Source organism: Wyeomyia smithii, chromosome 2 (genome assembly GCF_029784165.1).
Source record: "Wyeomyia smithii strain HCP4-BCI-WySm-NY-G18 chromosome 2, ASM2978416v1, whole genome shotgun sequence".
NCBI lineage: Eukaryota > Metazoa > Arthropoda > Insecta > Diptera > Culicidae > Wyeomyia > Wyeomyia smithii.
This window is the reverse complement of record NC_073695.1, coordinates 46457983-46472299: the sequence shown is the minus strand read 5'-3', so window position 1 is coordinate 46472299 and position 14317 is coordinate 46457983. Positions and strand designations below refer to the sequence as shown.

Below are 14317 nucleotides of genomic sequence, written 5' to 3'. Positions count from 1 at the left end.
GAAATTCGATGATGCAATTTTCTCCATACAGTCATTGTCACCCTTAAATATTGTTCGCATTAAAATAAGTTAATTGGATTTAAATTACGCACATTCATAGTAATGAAAATGAAGAAACCTGTTAGTCTGCTGCTTGTGATTTAAATCACGTTGAGTTTGATATTTAACCGGAGATTTCCGGGTTCCGGAAACATTACCCGGTCCAGATAGCTTCGTTCTGGTCCGGTCCGGAATTAAATCTGACATTGAAGAAGTTCGAACCAGACTCTCTGGAGTCCAGGTCCGATATCGAACATAACTGTTGATATACAGTCTGGTTCTTTTTTACGCGGTTTTTTTTCTCAACGCGGAATTTTTTACGAAGTTTTCACGCGGATTTTTGAATTAATGCGTTTTTACGCGCATTTTCGAATTACGCGGTATTTTTTACGCGTTACCGCGCTAATTAAAAAAAATTCACGGGTTTTCCAATCAGCGCGGGTTGGGAACAAAAAACCGCTGGTGATTTATTGAGTAAAAGACTTAGTATAAAACCTAAATTAATCCACCTAGCGGTCAGACCCAGCCTTTCTCATTCAAACTTATTATTTGCAAAAATAGATTTACATGAACGCTTCAATCCAATAAATGTGTATTCACTTTTTGGGTTCTAAAATAATGATGTTGTAATATAAGTATAAAATATGAAATTTGACGTTATGTAAATGCTCAATAAATAGCGAAATAAAAGTAATGATTTTTAATTTCGAACAATTCAATCACGAGCGATACCGGGAACATTCAAATGGTACGATAGCACATTTAAATTATATTGTGGCCACATATATTGATCAAAGCAGGTATGGTTTCCAATAGCCTTTGAATTTGTTTCCTTTCCATAACTTTTGAACCACATATCAAATTGTTATGAAGTTTGTTATTTGTAAGTTTGAGAGGTGACTCGTTCGTATGACACTAGTAATGTTCAAATAAATCGTGTAATCGTTGAGATAATAGAATTTCGTTGTTTGATGAACAATTTAATACATAACGGTTGCTTAGTTCGATTATAATCAAATGAAATGGGAACGTATAGGGCAGCCAAACTTTGAAATCACGTGTTAAATCATAATTCATCAGTTAACCCTTAACTAGCCTGTTCATCTGATTATACAATTGATCAATCTGTTGTGTACCTTCTGAGATAATGAAGTTTCGTGATTTTCACAATTCGGTACATTACAGACGAAGTTACAGTTCGATTACAGTAAAATTCAATAGGGTGTTATGAGTCAGCTAGACCTTTCATTTGTCACTTCATCACAGCCATCTCTGAGAGAAGTGAGTGAGTTTATGTATTTTTCGGAATATGTTTTTTTTCATAGTAAGATTTCACATTTTTAAACAAAACAGGCAAAGTAATAGTCCGATAGCAAAAAAATCAATGGGGTCTTATGAGGTAACTAGACTTTTCATATGACACTGATTCTGTGGAAATCGGTCCAGCCATCTTTGAGAAACATTAGTGAAATTCAACAGTCTTCAGAAGACGTTTCTTTTCATAACTTTTGAACCACATGTTCAATCTATATAAAATTCAAAAGTTAAGGGTTTTTAAAATAGCCCGTTCATTTGACACCAATTTCATTGAAATCGGTAGTGTGGTTTCTGAGATATTGATGTTTCGTGATTTTTAAATATTGAAACAAAACCTCTAGAATGAAAATCTAATTACAATGAAATTAATTAGGGTCTTATGGGGCAACTAGAACTTTCATTTGCATATAATTTCATTAAAATCGGTCCAGTCATCTCTGAGAAAAGTGAGTGAAAATAAAAATCTGCACATACACACACACCCTAACCCACACTCCCACACACCCATACACACACACACACACACACACACACACACACACACACCCACACACACACACACACACACACACAGAGAAAATGCTCAGCTCGTCGAACTGAGTCGAGTGATATATGCCATTCGGCCCTTTGTAGTACTTTCATATCTTCGGTTTTGCAAGTGATTGCTATACCTTTCTAGAAGAAAGGCAAAAAGTTAAAATAATTATTAATTAGAAGTAAAATATTCGTGCTGAAGAAATAGCGAAATAAAAGAAATGACTTTGAATTTCGTACACTTCAATCACGAGCAGTACCGGGAACGTACGAATAGTACAATACCAAATTTAAATTTTGTTGAGGCCATATGTTTTGATCAAAGCAGTTACAGTTTTAAATAGTCTGAATTTCGTTTCTTTTCATAACTTTTGAACCACATATCAAACTGCTATGAAATTTCTTACTTGTGAGTTTGAGAGACAACCTGTTCAAATGACACTAGATATGTTCAAATAAGTCGTGTGATCTTTGAGATAATAGACTTCCGTTGTTTTTATAATTTAATACATAACGGTTGGAATAAAAATACGCTTATAGTCAAATAAAATGGGAACCTATAGGAAAGCCAAACTTTTCATTTGACACTCAGATTGTTGAATTTAGTCCAGCCATTTTCGGGAAAACGAGTGAATTTGAGAAGTCACCGGAACATGTTTTTTTTTACAATTTTTGAACCACGTGTTTAATCACTATAAAATTCATCAATTAACCTTTAACTAGCCCGTTCATTTGATACCAATATTGTTCAAATCGGTTGTGTACTTTCTGAGATAATGAAGTTTCGTGATTTTCACATTCTGGTACTTTACAGACGAAGTTACAGTCCGATTACATTGAAATTCAATAGGGTGTTATGAGGCAGCTAGACCTTTCATTTGACACTAATTTGGTGGAAATCGGTTCAGCCATCTCTGAGAAACATGAGTGAGATTAAACACTCTCCAGAACACGTTTCTTTAAATAACTTCTGAACCGCACGTTCAATCTTCATGAAACTCAAAAGGGTTTTTTAAGTAGCTCGTTCATTTAAAACCAATTTTGTTAAAATCGGTTGAGTAGTTTCTGAGATAATGATGTTTCGTGATTTTCACATTTTTGAACATAACCTCTAAACTAAAAGCAACTAGACCTCTCATTTGCAATTAATTTCATAAAGATCGGTCCAGCCATCTCTGAGAAAATCGAGTGAGATTGGGAGAGCGTTACACACACACATACACACACACATACGCACATTATTTTTGAATTATCGCGTTTGTTTTCGCGGGTTTTTGAATTAACGCGGTTTTTTACACGGTTTTTTGTATGAGGTACGTACCCCCCGCGTAAAAAAAACCTGACTGTAACAGAAAAAATGAAGGGGGCGCCAAAATAAGTTTTCGCCTGCAGCTCAAATCAGTCTTCGTCCGTCCCTGCTCGGGTATCAAAAAAACTGTCGTTTGGTAACAATTTACAACTTTACACTTCATCACGGTTGAATGTTGATTTTCGTTTCACAAAATAGTGAGGTATAAAATTGTCTGCGAAATCGTGTCAAATAAATGTGTGAACAAAAAAAAAGTCTGCGTAAATATAAATAAACTTGAAAATCTGAAGAAACTGACTGGAAAAATCTGTGTTTTACAGACAAATTTGCACATTTAGTATTCCTGATGTTACTAAAAACTTAGTTCGAGTCATGCTCGGGTTACAGCAGGAAGATAGTTACACGCTATCAAAAAACGACAAATGTCCGTTTCATCTGTTTCGACCGATTTTTAGTGTAGTATTCGTTTCTTCCTCTCAGGTCTTGGTTTGCACTATGATCAGGGATGCCGCATGTACAGAAATATCTGTGTTATACCGAATTTTAGATTCCAGGTTGCTACGATGTGCACATAAAACTCGTCGTTTATTTTCCGTGTTGTTCTAGTAGGGTAAATTAACATATAGTGGATCCCTTCCCTATAGTGGACCATCCGCCAGATTAATTCATTGTATGTGAAATTTCGAATGATTTTCAGAAAACTTCCATCTGGAAACCTCTCGTCCAGCCAGTCTGCATCACAAACACAAATTAATAAAATAAAGGGGTCCACTATAGGTTAATTTATTCTGATCTTCTAGTTGTTTCGATCTGGTTCATTATAAAGTTATTATGAATCTTTCAAAAAAATTCTATTGAATTTTTATTGATCTCTCGAGAACAAAATAAAAATTTCCAGCATTTTATATGAATCAAACGTATACATACAAAATAAATAATTGCTCCTTGAATTGAAATCCTTGATCAATTTTAATATGAGGTTACTAACACGAAAAATGGAACCCAAATTCTCCGTACACAGTTAAGAATAGATATTTTGCTGCGTGTTACATATGGTCAAATTTTTCAACATCAGACGAGCGGACGTTCTCAGTGACAGGTGATACGCTAGATTCAAGGAGAACCAATATGTCGCCTGGAACTCTGGGTTCATTAACATTCGTTCACATGAACAATCGGTTCTAGCCTAACTCCGGCCATCATCTCGAGAAACCACATATGACAATCAGTGCATAAAATGTGCGAGGTAACCAGGTATTTTGAAAAAATAAAAAAAATCCAGGACGAATCGGGTACGGGTCGGGTACCGGCAGTTTCGGGGTATTTTTCTTTCGGGTTCGGGTCGGGTACGGGTAACAAATTTCCCTTACCCGACCATTTCTAATTTGTGGTCGATATCTGGCCTCTGAACATCATGCTGGCCCTAGAAATATTTGTATTGAGTGGTATTAAACCATTTGAAGCTGTTTTGTAGACCTCAGAAATGGATTTCAAAATAGTTGGAGTTGATTTCCGGCCGTAGAGAACAGACCCGGTTCTGTAAATACCCAAATATGGGGTGACTATCTAAGGCTGTTTTTCAGATAGCGCATTTCGTCAATTTGAAATGGAGTTTAGGATCATATCGGTTTTCTATATTGAAAATTTTCTATATTGAAGGGGTCATGTATAGTAAAAACTCTTTCTACGTCACTTTTAGTAGGTCGTAAAACACGACGTAAGAAGAATTGAGCATGACAATTCCAGCAAAAAAAAAAAAAAAACGCAACAGCTTTTCATTTTACAAGCATTCCAGGCACGTTTCAAATGAAATTCATCTTGCTCATCACTCCCGGTCTTTCGAGCTCCGCATGATTGTCAGATTCGGTTCTTGGGATAAAAGGATAAAAATGGTTGGCTATGTATGTTACGGTTTATTTCCTCGGAGTAATATACTACTGATGCGTACAGAAGGACAGTCTAATTAATCTCCGCCAATAACACTTAATATCCAGCCTCCTCCACGAGCAACGTGATGAACAGTGAGAGATTTTTGTTTATTTTTTCGTGTTATCTGCATCGTCACCCAGCTGCGCTTTGTTCGGGCGAAACAAGTGTTCGATAAGTTTATCGCAAACATGGTCACGAAATCCTTTGATATTTCTCTCGTGTGCTTGTGTTTGGGTGCCATTCGATGGCTCACTTAATGAGGGAAAACCCTTATTATACGTGGTCGTGGTGTGATAATGGCCTCGACGTTGTGACAACCTGCGTCATTTCGAAAAGGCAGTAGTGCAAAAAGCTATTTTTGAACTGTTTTTGTTGCTGTTTATGACGAGAACAGATTAAGGTTTGGAAATAAAGCGAGTTTGTGTTAAAAAGTTACATGCATTGCTTTTTTACTGAAAACTGGTGAGGTTTTATCAGTTACAGACAAGCGATTGCTGCTATTTATGTTTCGCTTTTATCAGATGACAAGAGCTGGCATGTGTACTTGATGGTAGCGCGGCATGAATCACTGCGTGGGTGGAATTCCACGCCCGCTTATCGGTTGGCTAGCAATCGCACGTTATTGAAGGAGGTTGGTAATTTGTACAGACGTTCTTATCAATACTATCGTGGCCATTCATTTGCACAATGACTGATGGTAATCCTTGAATTTTTTATCTCAGAATCAAACGAACTATCTACTTCGAATGTAATTACGTTTGACCTGTTGGGTAATCAGAAAGTTACGTTACACTTTCTCCTCTAAACATTATCTCCATTGGGAACTATTTCGATCAGCAACAATGTCTTAAAGTTTTACGAGGATGGTTGGCGCTGGCAATAAAAAGATATAAGCAATTCAGCTTCCAGCTAGGGAATGGTATTGTGATTTCGATACTTTGAAACGTGGCATTCGTTGCGAAGAGAGGGTTGAACTGCCTGGGTTTGTTGAGGTCCTACAAATTGATCTGCGGAAAATATCTGATTTTTTGCAATTAGTAAACTGAAGTCTGCTGCTTTCTGTATACTAAAAGTTATTCTTTTTCTCGTTCGCCCCTCAACACCCTATATGCACATGCTAAGCTGGTTAGGCACTGACCTACTTCGAGCAGCATCTGCTGCAAGTTGCTGCCTCTGCTATTTCGTATTGCTATCTTCTCGAAAGAGTCACTCTTTTCTTTTGCCCTCTGGAAGCGAGGCACTTCTTGGTGCTGCTGATAGTTTGAAGCGTGAAGCTGTACTTTATCTTCTATTTCTTTTCCACCTTGTATTGGTAAGTCAGTCAGCAAGATTTGCATCATCCAATTGGTTATGATGAAAGTTTTTCTTCAAGAGATTTCACGCTAATTCGGTTATAAAGATGGTAACATCCTCTCAGATTTTAATCACGGGAATCTTCGTCAGTTTGATGAAATCAAAGATAATTTCTGAATAAACAATGTTGTTCTACTAGAATCTTAACGGATGTCAACGACTGATTGATTTCGCGTAAAATCTCTCAAAAGCAAGTTAATTCCGTAAGTATCAGTTAGGGCTTTAAACAAAACTCAAGTAGCTTTGGTGATAATCCGAAGATAAATTCCACTTCACTGTCTGAACGAGCATGTTGGTATGATTTGGGGTCTATGACCTTCATTACATTTACAACTCCTAGAGCCAGTTGGTTTTCGTTACTTCACCGTTCACTTCATCGCTCCTACTTCGGGTCGACGGAGTCACCATGATAATCGGGAGATTGGTTCTGCTTTCGAATCCATTGCCAGAAGACACGATGCAATTCCCCTGCGCGTGATCCGCTTCGGCTTTGCCATAAGCAGCAATATGAGCAGCGTGGAAAATGTCCCGAATGAAACTGAAATCTACCCCTTTTTCCGCAATCATTGCCCAAGTGGAGTAAAGGTGGCACCACAGGTCTAGAGAGCTACAGAACAGCCTCTGGCTCCGTGACGCTGTTGGATGCTGTTGTTGAAATGTAAAACTCAGTTGTTTATGGCACCGAGCGTTGAGATTTCGATCTCCACCTCTAGACTTTCGGGCAGGTGCAGATGTTGTAATTTGATTATTCTGCATTCTGTAACATGCCTTCGTGATGTGAATTCGTGCTTTGCAACTGATTGCATCTTGTTTGATTTGCACGCACTTAGACGTAATACAACTTCCCATGGCATTTCAATATTTCACTCCGGAATATGAGGTAAACGTTGTTAACCTTGTTCCGAGACTGTTTACTCCACAAAACGATAACAACATATATCATCGTTGTTGTTGTGACAAAAAGTACCAGAAGCTAGAAGTACGAGGAAGTGTTTGGAATTGAATTATCGTCCTTGTCCCGGAGCGACCCACTGCAAGCCATTAGGTGTGCCATTTCTGTTGCCGCAAGTAAACCTACCGTTGTTGCCGGCAAGGAAGGATATCCGCCTAAAGAAGAAACCCACAAATTGATTTATGCTTTCGCTATTTCTACGAGCGCATCCTACGGTGGTAACCTAGAAATGCGCCCCTGTTCGAGCCATCCAATTTTTTTTTTAGCTCGTCCGATGGCCTAGTTTACTTGTCATCAGTCCTTGCAAAATTGACTCTAAACAATCCAGGAAACTCGTCTATCCGCCATCAACTTCTCTACCTCCACCTCTACCTTGTGCTTGAAGAGTTAAATACACTCATCTATGGTCCACTTCAATGTCATCCGGTGAAGGTGATAACGATATAACCCAAACCACGATAAGCGACTGCGGTAGAATGCCTCTCCTGGAAGGGGGACAAGTTGAAAAATGCCTTCAGTCTTCTTTCAAACATCGACGGCGGTGGCTTGATGAATCACGGCGACTTGGCCAGCAAGCGGATAAATTTGAAAGTTAGTAACCCAACATCGGCGGGAAAGAGAAATCTTGTTCCCATCTATCGAAGGGGCGATCCGTCATCGCTGTTCGCTAGTGAAAGGTTTCGGACCTTACGTGTTTATCCGCAGTCATAGTTGAAAGGGCTACCGCGCTCTGCTGTTGCGTTGCGTAAGTGTTCAAGTGTAGTGTTTTTTTTGCTGTTTTTAAATTCAGTTGAAAGGAGAAATAAAAAAGGCGTCTATATTTTATTACTCAGAGTCTTCAATCGACAAAACCTAATTTCATTATAAACAGCACACTAATAACGAAGGAAACCCCGGCAGTTTTGGTGCGATTGTTGTGACCTTGTCTGTGCCGTGTGGTCCGCTCCGGTCCGGTCTTGGGCCTGATAGCCTAAACAGTGAACAAAAATATGAAGAATTACTGAGTGCAAACACAGCTGAAAACGGGCAACCGCCGCCGCCGCCGGTCAGCCGACAAACTGGTTTTGCTGGTACATAATTGTATCGTTCCGCAATGGCAGCAGTTTTTTTTTGTTCTCTTTCTTCTCTCCGCGTGTCTTTCTTTGGAGTTTTCTTGCGCGTACTTCAACGCAAGTAGATTTTCTTCCAGCCGTTTTGCTGGCTTTTTTTTCACGGCCGGGGCTCAACACCAATGACTCATCGCGGTTGATCTGTTCCCGTCTTTGTGCTGTACCAGGGTTCCGAGTGTAATGGAATTAGAAGAAGTAAATTTGAAACATTTGGATTGAGACCTCAGAAATCTAGCAACAAATTTAGTGTGGAGTCAGCCAATTCGAACATGAAAAACAACATTGTTTTTACGTGATTTTGTTGGTAGTTTGGTAGTTCCAAAAGCAACGATCGATTCGTTTATTACAAATTTTTAACGTGCGTCAATTTTTTTAAGAGTAAAAGTTCGTTAGATGATAGACGCACAGAGAATATTGAAACCATCATTGACTTTATGTTGTAATGCCGTGAAAGCGTACATAAAACGCCTGTCTGTCGTGCGACTAATTTCTGGCTTGGAGCAATGAAGACTAAAAAAAATTCTTCCGCGTCGAAGCGTGACTAGACTATCATTCGACATTAATTAGTTAACAAGAGAGTGTGTAAAGTATGTGTATACGTGAAATAGTGTTCTCCAACAAATTGATATCATTATTGGGCGATCAAATTTTAGCCAAGACAAAAAAAACACTTGAATAACCATATCTTTTAAAAGTTAAAGCTTAAATCTGCATCCTGGAACGAAAAACTTTATTAAAAATTCGAAAAAAAAAATTAAACAGTACATACAAAAATCAGGTAGCATTCGGGAAGGTCATCTTTAATGTGTAGAAAATTCAGAAAAAAGGTACTTTTTGAGATATTTAACAGAAGGCACAGAAGGTAGGAGGGACAGAAAAAAAATTTTTTTTTGAAGTGTATATATTTTTTCTAGAACCGCAATTTTATTACCTTCAACTTTGCTAAAGACACCATTTTAATCAAATAAGTCGTTTTTCTGATATCGAATTTTTTTTCTATCAGTCACCATTTTGAATAGGCCCTTTTGAAGCAACAGTCGCGAGTCTACATAAAGAACTGATATCATAAACTGACCTCTTTATCAAAAGAGAACGAAGTAGCATGAAATGACTCAAATGTCAAGACTCCATTTTGTTGTCAATGGCTTAAAAATCCACATATTCGGACAATGAAACCACAAAATTCTGTAACCGTTTTTCCTGCACCGTATACACTTAAACCAACGGAATTGAGGTGATACAGAAAAAAATCTCAGTCTCAGCATTAGCGAAAAATTTCTCACTTAGCCTGATAAAAGAGAGCTACGTAGCCGCAAGGTTTCAGAGCAGCGATATTATGGATGTTTTTAAACGTCTGCAGATGTGGATGAGGATTTGGATATGTGATAACGGATGCAGATATGGATGCGGATATCAATTTTCATGCGGATGATTCGCATTTACGGATGCGGATGCGGATATTTGTAACATCACAAATTCATGTGGATGGTCGTGGGTTCGAACCTTAGTAGAATCAGGCCATTCGATGACGCAAAGGACTTGAGCATGGTTTTATTCTCAGGCTCCCCTACCACTTACCCACTGAATTCTATGATACCTTGGTGTGACTTCCTTCGAACAAAATAAGTCTCTCTTATAATAAAACTGGCCAGAGGGACACCCAACGAAGTTTTTCCAGGGAAACACAATTGGTGATATTTGGCAGGAGAACCGAGCACCGGTATGATAGAACAGTAAGCAAAAGGGTAAAATCTTTACACACAAGCACGGATGAAATGAGAATAGAACAAGTATGTGCGGTTTGAAGGGCTGGTAGCCCTCTGGCTAGGTCTCTTTTTAGACACTTGGTCTCTATTTTGAAGCTAGTAGTTATTAGCGTAGCGTAACGCAGCGTAAGCACGGTATATTTCGTAGAATATCACTTTCACACAGATTGCTTGAATAAATTGTTTGGGGTAACATTTAAATCAATCTAAGCTGAAGTAGACCTGACATTCATCATTGCTTGTCTCGCCCATCTTTACCGTAGCTTGGGGATATTAGAAAGGATAATAATTATGCGGTACTTACTTAATAGGAGACCCCCGACTCAGCGACACTCCCGTAAGTACAACGGAATTGGAGGAAATTAGATGATTAGATAGAATTCGCATTAAGCAAACGATTATTGAGTCAATTTAGCATTGCCCAAGTTGCACCACGAAGGGGGCGGACTATTTTGCAACCCGAGAGGATTGGTCTCTATCTTGAAGCTAGTCTTTAAAATGTCTCTTTTTTCAACCAAAGGTTTCTAAGGTCTCTTTGAACATAGAAATTTTTTTTCCATTCTCGTTTAAATTATCGATTTGGATTTAGTAGTAGATTAGTATCAGTGTACGAAGTGACAGTTCGCCGTTGCTGTTTTCAGTTTTTCATTGCCTTTTTTTAGTTCAATAATTTTGTTTCCTATTTTCACTTCATTCGTTCAATAATACCTTGTTAAGACGATGCCAATGTTCAGCAAGTGGAAATCCTTCAACCTAAGAGTTGCACGACACCCTGATTAAATTAAATTAAATCGTAGACTCGCCACAAAATATCAAATCACTGGTCGCAGAGGAATGTTCCCAACGGGAAAAAACTCCTATTTCCACAAATCAATTTTTTTCGCTTCCTAGACTAAATTTCTTCTTTTTAAATTTTCTTTGAGGTCTCTTCTTGGTTCCTTTCTAGTCTCTAAAGTTTCTGTTTTCGAGTCACTCAGTCGCTACCAGCTCTGGGTTCAATAGTCAATAGAGTATAAAATTATTTAATTTCCTGATTTAGGATCGACTTGAAACAACAGACTATAAGAATGCGCATGTATGTGAGCATATCTCAGTGAAATGCAAGATAATATACTACATAATGTGGACTCGATTTTAACCAGCATACCGTAGAAAGGCTGCTGAAAGTTATTTTATTTTTTTAGGCCACGCACAAGTATGTGTGTTTTGTCTAATAAATATCATAACTGTATTAAAAATTGGCATTGGTTAAAACCAACAGTGAAGATGCTGCTATTTTTAAGAGCTTACTCTTTTGATATTGTGCCGTTAACGATTATTTGGTGAAACCCGAAAATAAAATTAAATAAAAATAGCTTATGGTTTTTAGGGTAACCATCTACATCACCATCAGCAACAGTTTTGTAGTTTTTCCTTGATTGTACATTAATAGAAGTCCTGTACCGCTGAGGACAAAACACCAGTGGCCCTCTGTTCCACATATACGGTACGGTACGGTACTGTTTCCTTTACCTTTCTTTATATTTTTCCTTACAAAACATCCGTTTTTAATACGTTCTAGAAGTAAGTTTGAGAAACTTTTAGCTTCGAGACATCGGACTAGTCTAGGTTCATGGAAACAACAATTAATTGGTTGTTGGGACGTCGTCTGTGTTAGGCATGCTCGCGTGTGATTGATACATTGATCGTGAAAATAAGTCCTTAATCTTTTAATGAATTTTTACCGCAGAGCGAAGAAATAATAATCATAATTAACGTTTTATCAAATTGTCCAACATTTTATCTATCCAACAACATTTTGGTTATTGTTATCATGTAATTATGACCGCATGGTAACGTAAAATTACTATCTAACGTCAATGTATTGCTTGTTGTTGTTGTTTCAATATAAGTAGGAGTTTGATGGATTATGACTATGACTATTAACTATCTTGTATCAATGTGTTCATGTCAGTAACTTTTATCCAACACTGATTAAATACCTCTAGAAATAATGTGATCGCCTTACAAACATTTGAAATGCCATCTGAGGTTGTTGTCTGGCGTCTGGGATAACCATTACGAAAAAAAAAACATATTGGATGGTATTCGATGATTTTGTGCTGTTTTTCAATAAGTGCAACCATGGATATCAAATGTACGTCTGAACTCGACTTCTGGTCTCTGAGCATCTTTCAGATTTCGGGAGTACTCATACTATCTTGAACTTAAAAATAGTCTTTTCAGTTGATTTCTATTTTGAGCGCCAATCTGATTCCGGTAATTTTTTTTGATGGTTATTCGACTATTTAACCCGTTTCCAGTAATCAGAAAACACCATCATAAACATTGAAATGGCGTCCAGGATCTTTTTCCGGCCTCTGAATATTATCCAGGTTTCGAAAATACTCATATTGGGTGGTATTTGGCCTTGTTTCCAACTCTGATTGGTCGAAATTTGCATTTAAAACAAGGCTCTATATTTTTCAACAGTAGAGTAGTTGTCACAAAAAACAATTTTCCGCATTTTGGTAGCTAATTTTTTTATTTTGGTATTTCAATTGACACTCCTATCTCAGAATGTTGCCGTTAGACGTATACTACGTCAAAATGCTTATATGTTTAAAAAACAAAATTTAATTTTGAGTATATTTACAAATTGCTAAACTAACAATAATTAAAATACACTGGGTTTTTTTTATGCGGGTTATTTCTATGCGTTTTATTTAACGCAATTTAATAACATTAACGCGGTTTATTTTTACGAGATTTGGAAGATTATTTTCACGCGGTGTCAAAAGAGTTTAGTATAAGTGAATCTAATCTAAACTTATAAACGCGGAACAATCAACCCCGTAAAAAATGACCCCAGTGTATTGTTGTTATGAACCCAAAAATAATGGTAGTAGTGGTCCGAATCTTACAAAAAAAACCGTGTCATGTCGACTCACAAAATTTTTGTCGTTGAAATACTATAGCGATATTCACCCAAAAGCTGGAAAATCATAAAATGAAAGTACAATACCGAACCAAATGTTCATAATGTTTATTGGAAATATAACAGCAAAAAAAATCATTCTATACAGTAAATCTAAAATGCAATCTAGATATAAAATAGTGAATTAAAAAATTTAATTAGCAGTGAAAAATACATTTTACTTATCAAAGTATTGATCTGAATCTCAATAATCGAATGATTGGCCAATGCAGACAAAAATTATCACGTGTTTTTTCCTTGTTTCGAATCGATATACTTATGCTCGCGAAATGTAGCGCCAGAGTTGAAATGAAACAAATATTTACACAGCAGATTATTACGAGCCAACTTCGAAAATCTCTACTGAGCACAATCATAACAGCGCGCGATACTGTAATTCTTAGAAATCAAAGATTAAAATCCCAGTTACGCTGAATCGTACTTAAAAATCTAAAACTATTTGAAATATGAAGAGTAACTTTTAAATTCATTAGTACACAATGATTTCATGATTCTTATTTAAAACTCAAAGTAATTCGGAAATTCCCACAATATTTTAGTTGACCCACTTCACGGAAAGAACAGTCTGCAATCTGCTAGACGATCTTGCCTGTCTACGCACACTGGTGTGCGTATATGCTCACTGTTGAAATTCCTTAAAATAAATGACCAGCTGCGTCATGTAACGTGCTATGCTTAATCTAACGGCCACCGCACTCTTAAGTCCCATCCCGTTCGGTTGATGTACGAATGTACATGTACCTATAAGTAGAGCGGGAGGATGGGGGAGCAACCCACAATCCGGGGTTTGTTTTCCTATGTAAAAGCATATGTTGAGTGTTTTGTTTCTGTTGCTCACTCCTTTAGTACGGCAAAACTTGCAGCTGCGTTGCGCAGCTCGGGAGACATTCTTTCCCAACCTAGCTACTTTAGTTTCAAGAATGTCTTTAAATTTCAGACCTATAAATCGCAAAATGTACAAATACAGACCGGTAGGTATTGAAGTGGGTATACTTTGATTTTATTTCTTGAAGTGCAGTACTCGAGGTTTAA

At 37.4% G+C, this 14317-nt stretch overlaps 1 protein-coding gene across 11 annotated transcripts in view; it reads left to right on the top strand.

Moving 5' to 3' along the window:
- The window catches only part of LOC129722121 (prominin-like protein), a 109274-nt gene that overhangs the window by 61623 nt on the left and 33334 nt on the right, over positions 1–14317 (top strand). The window contains exon 1 of one of the 11 annotated variants that reach the window (XM_055675361.1): positions 8018–8178. The exons of the other annotated variants lie outside the window; for them this stretch is intronic. The gene's annotated coding sequence lies outside the window, so the exon portion shown is untranslated. Of the gene's footprint in view, positions 1–8017; positions 8179–14317 lie in introns of those variants that run through there. 11 annotated transcript variants of the gene reach the window in all.